The sequence below is a fragment of the Bison bison genome, unplaced genomic scaffold (genome assembly GCF_000754665.1).
Source record: "Bison bison bison isolate TAMUID 2011002044 unplaced genomic scaffold, Bison_UMD1.0 scf7180017864368, whole genome shotgun sequence".
NCBI classification, from domain to species: Eukaryota; Metazoa; Chordata; class Mammalia; order Artiodactyla; family Bovidae; genus Bison; species Bison bison.
In genome coordinates this window covers 2,755,017-2,762,778 of record NW_011494940.1, presented here as the reverse complement: position 1 = coordinate 2,762,778, position 7,762 = coordinate 2,755,017, and the positions used below count along the sequence as shown (strand labels likewise).

The window sequence follows — 7,762 nt, the reverse complement described above, 5'->3', positions numbered from 1 at the left end:
GGATGCCTGCAGTGGCTGGTATGTATGTATGTGACAGTCGCTCAGTTGTGTCAGACTCTTTGCCACCCCGTGGACTATAGAGTCTGTGGAATTCTCCAGGCCAGAATACTGGAGTGGGTAGCCTTTCCCTTCTCCAGAGGATCTTCCCAACCCAGGGATCAAACCCAGGTCTCCCACATTGCAGGTGGATTTTTTACCAGCCGAGCCATCAGGGAAACCCAAGAATACTAGAGTGAGTAGCCTATCCCTTCTCCAGGGGATCTTCCCAACCCAGGGATTGAACCAGGGTTTTCTGCATCGCAGGCAGATTCTCTACTAACTGAGCTATCAGGGAAGCACTCTTCCAGTCTCCTCCAACATATCAAGCCTAGAAACTCGGAATCCTACTTGTCTTGCTCACATGTCACCTCCTCAGAGAAGCCCTCCTGACCAATGTATGTTCACGCATGCCTTCCATCCTGCTTCATGTCACAGCACTTGGCATTATCTGGCATTATACTGGGCTTCCCTGGTGGATCCGATGGTAAAGAATCCACCTGCAATGCAGGAGATCCAGGTTCAATCCCTGGGCCGGGAAGATCCCCTGGATGAAGGGAATGACTACCAGTATTCTTAAAGGCTTCCCTGGTAGCTCAGTTGGTAAAGAATCCGCCTGCAACACACAGGAGACCCTGGTTTGATTCCTGCATTGGGAAAATTTGCTGGAGAAGAAAGGATAGGCCACCCACTCCAGTATTCTTGGGCTTCCCTGGCGGCTCAGCTGGCAATAAATCTGCATACAATGTGGGAGACCTGGGTTCATTCCCTGGGTTGGGAAGATCCTCTGGAGAAGGGAAAGGCTACCCACTCCAGTATTCTGGCCTCGAGAATTCCATAGACTCTATAGTCCATGGGGTCACAAAGAGTTGGACACGACTGAGCGACTTTCACTTTCACTTCACTTTTCGCCAGTATTCTTGCCTGGAAAATCACATGGACAGAGAAGCCTGGCAGGTTACAGTCCAAGGGCTCACAAAGAGGTGGACATGACTGAGCAACTAAGCACGCACACACAATGTTATACTATGTATTTGTTGGTGTACTTGCTGGTTTTCTGTTTCCCCCACGTAAGTGTGGAAAATGCACTATTTGGGCCACCATTATACTTGGAACCTGGCACAGGGCCAGCCACCTAAACAGCACTTAATAAATGTTTGCTGAATAAATGAATCGGTCCACCAGCCAGTCAGTAAGTTAATTGTCTTTGGTTCTCCTTCATTCTCTGTATCCACCTGGTATTGTCTTCCTTCAAAGGACATCTTAGCCTTTGCATTTCCCTTTTACTCCATATCTTAATCCAGGGGCATCAATTAACCCTTGAGCTGCTCAAAGAACTCACCAGCTAGGGTTCTGCCTCTGTGTTGCCCTACCCAATGCATCCTGCATGATACTCAGACTCATGAGACAAAAGAAGAAAAGGACAGGAGCCCATGGTCATTCATTCAATCACATACTCAGTCACAGCCATCCGAAGTCTACTGATTTATCCAAGGATATCCTAATACCAACCCCACCACGATCACCTCATGCTCATGCTACATCCCAGTCTTTGTTTTGATTGATCCCTGTCATGGATCAGCCCCTACTCTGCCCAGCCATATCTGGTCCACGCTTTAGCCTTGTTAACATGCCACTCCTCCAAGAATCTCCCCCTTGCCACACTAAGGAGTAAAGCATCAGTTTTAAAGTCAGACGGACATATCTTTAAACACTAGCATGTGTTTTTGGACAAGTTACTTGTCTAAGTGTCAGTTTTCTCAGCTGTAAAATGGGCAGAGCAGCATCTTTATTGCAGAGTTGTTACAGAGCTAATAAGGGGGTGTGAAACCACAGGGCACAATACTAGGTCTACAGGAAGTACTCAATAAATTATTTCCCATCCTTGCCCAGTTGATTTCTCTTTCCTCTGAACTCTTATTGCATTTGGTAAGTGCACAGTCAGAAGCCTGCTGCGTTCTAATTGTATCATGACTATTAGCATTTTCTCCTCAATTTAATTCCAAGGTCCCGGAGAGCAAAGATGACACTCCATATTTTATTATAACCCCTGACACTTAGTACTATGCAGGGCACACAGCAACCAAAGTTCTTTCTTATATATTACCTCAGTTAATTCCTACAATACCATCTGAGTTTAACCGACTAATATCATTCCCATTTGGTACTTGAAGAAACAGGTTCAGAAAAGGCTCATGACTTGCCCATAGTCACAGAGCCTATGTGGAAGACGGAGGCCCAGGTTTCCAGAATCTGTTACAGAAGACTGATGTCCAAAAAAACCACCCTCCCACTCTGAGAACTGCCCATCTCACTCCACTCCTCCCCACTCCACCTCCCATTCACACACTGGTGGGCCATGGCAGCCTGATTGCACCACACGACCCTGCCCCACTGGCTACTGTTGATTGGCTGATCAGAAGTAGACACATGACCCAAGCTGGGCCAATCAGATTCTACCTCCAACAGACTTCAAATTGGACAACAGTGACTCTAGTTAGTACAGGTCACTTGAACTAGGGACCCATAAATTCAGGAACTATGGGGCCACATGCACAGAGAAGCAGAAGAGGCAATCTTGTAAGAGAAGAATAAAGGAGGAAGGAATAAAGACCAGAAACTGCCTGGGTTCCTTACTTTTTCCCTGTCCTAAATCCCTGCCACTTTCTGGTCCTTCCTGAATCTTCCAAAATTGCTCAAATCTCGGGCAATAGCTCAGCAGCTTTTCAAATACTTCCCATTTTTGCTTAACTTGTTGAGTTTTCTACAACTAAAAGATTCTCAACTAGGATAGACTCAGTCCCAAGCAGAGAGTTAGTGGCTCTATACCAGTTGTCCTCAAATCGTGGTCCAAGGATCCTTGGGAGTCGCTGAGACCCTTTCAGGGAGTCTCTGATGTCAAAACTATTTTTGTAATAGTACCAAAGTGTTATCTGAAAGTTTTCACTCTCATCCTCCCACAAGTGCACAGTGGCGTTTTCCAGGGGCTACACCGCACAATGATGTCATCAGTCTATGCGCTTGTGTACTCTTAAGTTTAACATTTTTCTGTTTGTTTCTAACATGGGACGTATCACTGGTTATGAGCCACCAGAACAACAGCTTTGGGGGCTCTCAGTAATTTTTGAGTAAAGAATCCCTGAGACCAAATAAATATTGAGAACTACTGTTCTACACTCTTGCAATTTAAAGTGCAGTGCTCAGAGCAGCAGCACTGACATCATCTGGGATACTGCTAATCGAGCAAGATCTCAGTCGCCACCCACCAGACCTACGGCATCAGAATTTACGCTGGAACAATATCACCAGGTGCTTTATATGCACATTAAAGTTTGAGAAGCACTGGACTACACCATTCTGCATCATAAACACTTACTGATTGATCAACTGATTGATAACACTCACGTGGATGACTCACAGGAATTTCATGAATTTTAAAGAGCTTTGATTGTTGGGCTAAAGTTACCATGGACTTATAGTAGGGCTTATTGTTGCATTAAAGCTACCAAAGACTAGGGCCAATTATTAATTGTTGGGCCTAAATTTCCCTCACCTCTCAGGGAATCTCCATTGTCAAAGTCAGAGAGCGATTCCCTTTGCTTGTCCTCTCCTAATAATATATCACCTTTATTAAGCACTCAAAATCAGTTGTGAATTACTAACTCAATTTTCATGATGAAGAAACTGAGACCCACAGTACTTACATTATTTGGTCAAGGTCACAGGGGTTACATAATTGACCCAAACTCTAGTAAGTGGTAGAGCTAGGATTTGAACTCAGAGTTCAGACAAGGTAGAGACTGTTCTTGCCATCACTACCTCAGCCCTGACTTCTATGAACACACAGAGCATCTGGGGGTCTTGTTAGAGTGCAGACTCCAATTCAGCCCCATGGGGTGGAGTCTGGCATCTGCATTTCTAATGAGCCCCCAGGTGGCACTGATGCTGAAGCCCAGGGACCGCACACTGAGACAGCCTTAGACTGCATCTCAGTCCTGACAACAGAAACGGGAGTGACTGTCCTCCAGGCGCCAGCAGCGGCTTGAATACACATTAAAGGGTAGCCGCATTGAGGTTGTGCATGAAGCAGTCTCCACTCCTTATTCCAGCACAGGCAGGCTCACCTGTAACTTTTAGGTCCTTCCATGGTTCCCACCATGGGTGACACGTCCACCATGTTCCTGCACAATGTAGAGCCATTTGCCCCTCAGCCAGCATGGATGGGCCCAGAGCTAGCCTAGGCCCCATGTAGCTCCCTTGCTGTGTTCAGGCCTTTTCTCAGCTCCCAGAAAGCTCAAATAAGACTTTTTGTTCTTTTCCTATCATTAAACCATTCATTCAACAAACTGGCCAATGGCCACATGCTGGGCACTGGGCCATGCATGACCCAGTGGAAAAGTACAGACCTGTGTTCAAATCCTCACTTCTTCCTTACTGGGTTGGACAACCTTGAACAAGTTCTTAACCCCTCCAGAAGTAATAATACCAACTTATAGAAAAGAAAGAAGCAGTGCTGACCAAGAGAAATACAAAGGGGGTCACATGCCCTTTTAAATTTTCCAATGGCCAAATTTTTGAAAAGAGTGAAAAGAGAAAAAGATGAAATTAATTTTAGTAGTATATTTTATTTAACCCAATCTATCCAAAATATCTTTATTTCAGTATGTAATCAATATAAAATCATTAATGAAATGGTCACTGTTCTTTTTATACTATGTCTTCGAAATCTATGGCTTCCCTGGTAGCTCAATCGGTGAAGTATCTACCTGCAGTGAAGGAGACTCGGGTTTGATCCTTGGTCAGGCAGATCCCTTGGAGAAGGGAATGGCAACCCACTCCAGTATTCTTGCCTGGGAAATCCCACTGACAGAGGAGCCTGGCAGGCTACGGTCCATGGGGTCGCAAGAGTTGGACACGATTGAGCGACTAAACTACCACCTTCAAAATCTGCTGAATATTTTACATCTACAGCATATTTCAATTTGCATGAGCAACATGTCAAGTGTTTGGTAGCCACAGGTGGCCAGTGGACAGTGAAGAAATACAGAATGCAGCATAAAGGACCTACCATCACTCTCAGTAAGGTAGTTCTTATTGTGAAGAGCCTTGTCATTGCCTGATGTATAGGAAGTATACAGTCAGTACAGATGACTGTTGCTGCTGCTTCTGATGGTGTTCTTACAGAGAAGACACCCAATTCATATTTGCTGACTGCAAGTTCAATGCCTAGATTTCAGGGAGTAGAGATATTAAAACAACCACTGTCTACCATCTACTAGAGTAAGTTTGCTTTGGGCTAAGAGAAGGGATGGAAACCAGCTTGCAGGCATACAGCAACTGGTTTCACAAAAGGCCCAGAAAGCCCACATTCTAAAGTCTTCTCTAACAATCATTCATTACTTTGTAACCCCCAGTGAAGGCATGGGTCCAGGCAAATTTATCAGTGGCCACTAAAAAGACTAGGTAAAAACATGATGAGGCATGTTTTCTAAGGAGAGCTCTAGCTGACAACATCCAAATTCACTGATCAGTTTTACCACCACTGAAATCAGAACCAGTGGACAGCATACGCCTCCAGATGTGAAGCAATAAGAAACACACATCACTCCTAGGAAAGAATCTAGCCCCACCAAAAAGGTATTTACATACACACACACACGAATATCCACAATCTAATTGTCTCTCATCAAAACACTAGTTTTCAGGAAATAAAGAGGATCCAGGGACACATTAGATACCACCAGTCTGCCAACTCTAGAATATGAAAAATTCTACAAGACCAACCACCCAAGTTCTTCAACAAATAAATGGCATGGAGGTGAAAAAAAGTATGTATGTGACAGGGAATAGCCAGGAAGAAGTATGTTATAGAATGCAAAAGGCAAGTTTCAAACTGCCAAAGCCGATTTTGAGAAAATCAGGGGGAAATGATCAGGGACTGGATACCAGAATGGTGGTGGTGTAGTCACTAATTCATGTCCGACTCTTGTGATCCCACGGTCTGTAGCCTACCAGGCTCCTCTGTGCATGGAATTCTCCAGGCAAGAATACTGGAGTGGACAGCCATTCCCTTCTCCAGGGGATCTTCCTGACCAGGAGTCAAACTCAGGTCTCTTGCATTGCAGGAAGATTCTTTACCGACTGAGCCACCAGGGAAGGTGGAGGATACTAGAATAGTTATTTTTATTAGGTATGATAATGATGCCTGTTAGAGATATACATTAAGATATGGCACAGGTTAAATGAAAACAAAACAAAACAAAACAAAACAAAACATCTAGGACTTGCATTGAAATAACCCATATACAAAAAAAAAACTACACAGAAAAAAACAAACTTACAAACCAGCCGAAAGTGGGAGCAAAGAAAAGATTAAACAAGAATGTCCAAGCATTGATCATGGAGGAAGCTGAGCTGTGGCATCAGCAGGTGGCCCTGTCCAGACTGAGAAATTCCAGCTCCTGTCCAGGTCAGAGCACCGTAGCTCAGAGTGGGCACTGCTGGGCAGCCTGCACCAGTCACCTAGGAACCTGCTTACAATACAGCCTTCCAGGCCCAACTCCGGACCTCCTAAATCACAACTTCTGGGAGTGGGTCCTGCAAATTTGCATTTCGATAGGCTCTCGAGGTGATTCTGATGTGTGCTCAGACTCAAGAGCCACAGGGAATAGAGAGCCTTGCCATAATCACCACTTGACCCAAGCCCAGAGGACATCTAGGACCAGCCTCTCATCCGGGGAAGGAGTTACCATCCGTGCAGAGCCTGAAGGAGCCAGACTGGCCTCAGAGCACTAATTCTCCAGACGGAAAGTGGCAGCCCCTCCCCACAACACCTGCTCCACCGGGTTATTTTCAGATACTCCTGCAGACCCCTGAAGATGACCACAGACAACCCCTCGGGCCTTGAGCGTGAGGACTCTGGAGGACCACCCCAAACGCCTGAGAGCGCCACTCACATTTGGCTCCCTCCCCCCAAGGGTCAGCCTCATATTTTTATTCCGTCCACCATGGATTTCCCATCTGCTATTCCTCAGGCTTCTGGCCTTTTCTTGCCGCATTCCAGGAAAGTGGACCCCCCTCCAAACCTCTTCCCACAGCTGCCAGCTGCTATGGCCCCGCCATGCTTTCCCAGTATGCTTCTGCTCTCTGCCTGGTGAAAGGTATGCCAGAGCAGTACCTGTGAGACTGGGACAGCCCTAGGGACAGGACACTTTCAGCCTTCTTCTACGACTGAGGAATGGGGCCGGCAGTCACACTCTCCTCATCTTCTACCCTCGCCCATACCTCACTCTCACCCTCCCCATCCCCTCGCTGTGCCCTCTGCCACTTCTCTCCCTCTGCTGCTGCTGCTGCTAAGTCGCTTCAGTCGTGCCCGACTCTGTGCAACCCCATAGACGGCAGCCTACCAGGCTCCCCCGTCCCTGGGATTCTCCAGGCAAGAACACTGGAGTGGGTTGCCATTTCCTTCCCCAATGCATGAAAGTGAAAAGTGAAAGTGAAGTCACTCAGTCGTGTCCGACTCTTCTCGACCCCATGGACTGCAGCCTACCAGGCTCCTCCATCCATGGGATTTTCCAGGCAAGAGTACTGGAGTGGGTTGCCATTGCCTTCTCCATCTCTCCCTCTAGCCAGCTCTAAACTCTGGAAGGTTACCACCTAGGACCAGAGCTCTTCTGGCAGTTTCCTCTCTGAGTGTTCTGTGAGGAAGACCATGGATACACTCTCT

At 46.4% G+C, this 7,762-nt stretch overlaps 1 protein-coding gene across 5 annotated transcripts in view; it reads right to left on the bottom strand.

Annotated features, from left to right (window-relative positions):
• DPF3 (D4, zinc and double PHD fingers, family 3) overlaps nt 1-7,762 on the bottom strand; it is a 295,296-nt gene that overhangs the window by 124,723 nt on the left and 162,811 nt on the right. The gene's annotated exons all lie outside the window — the stretch shown is intronic.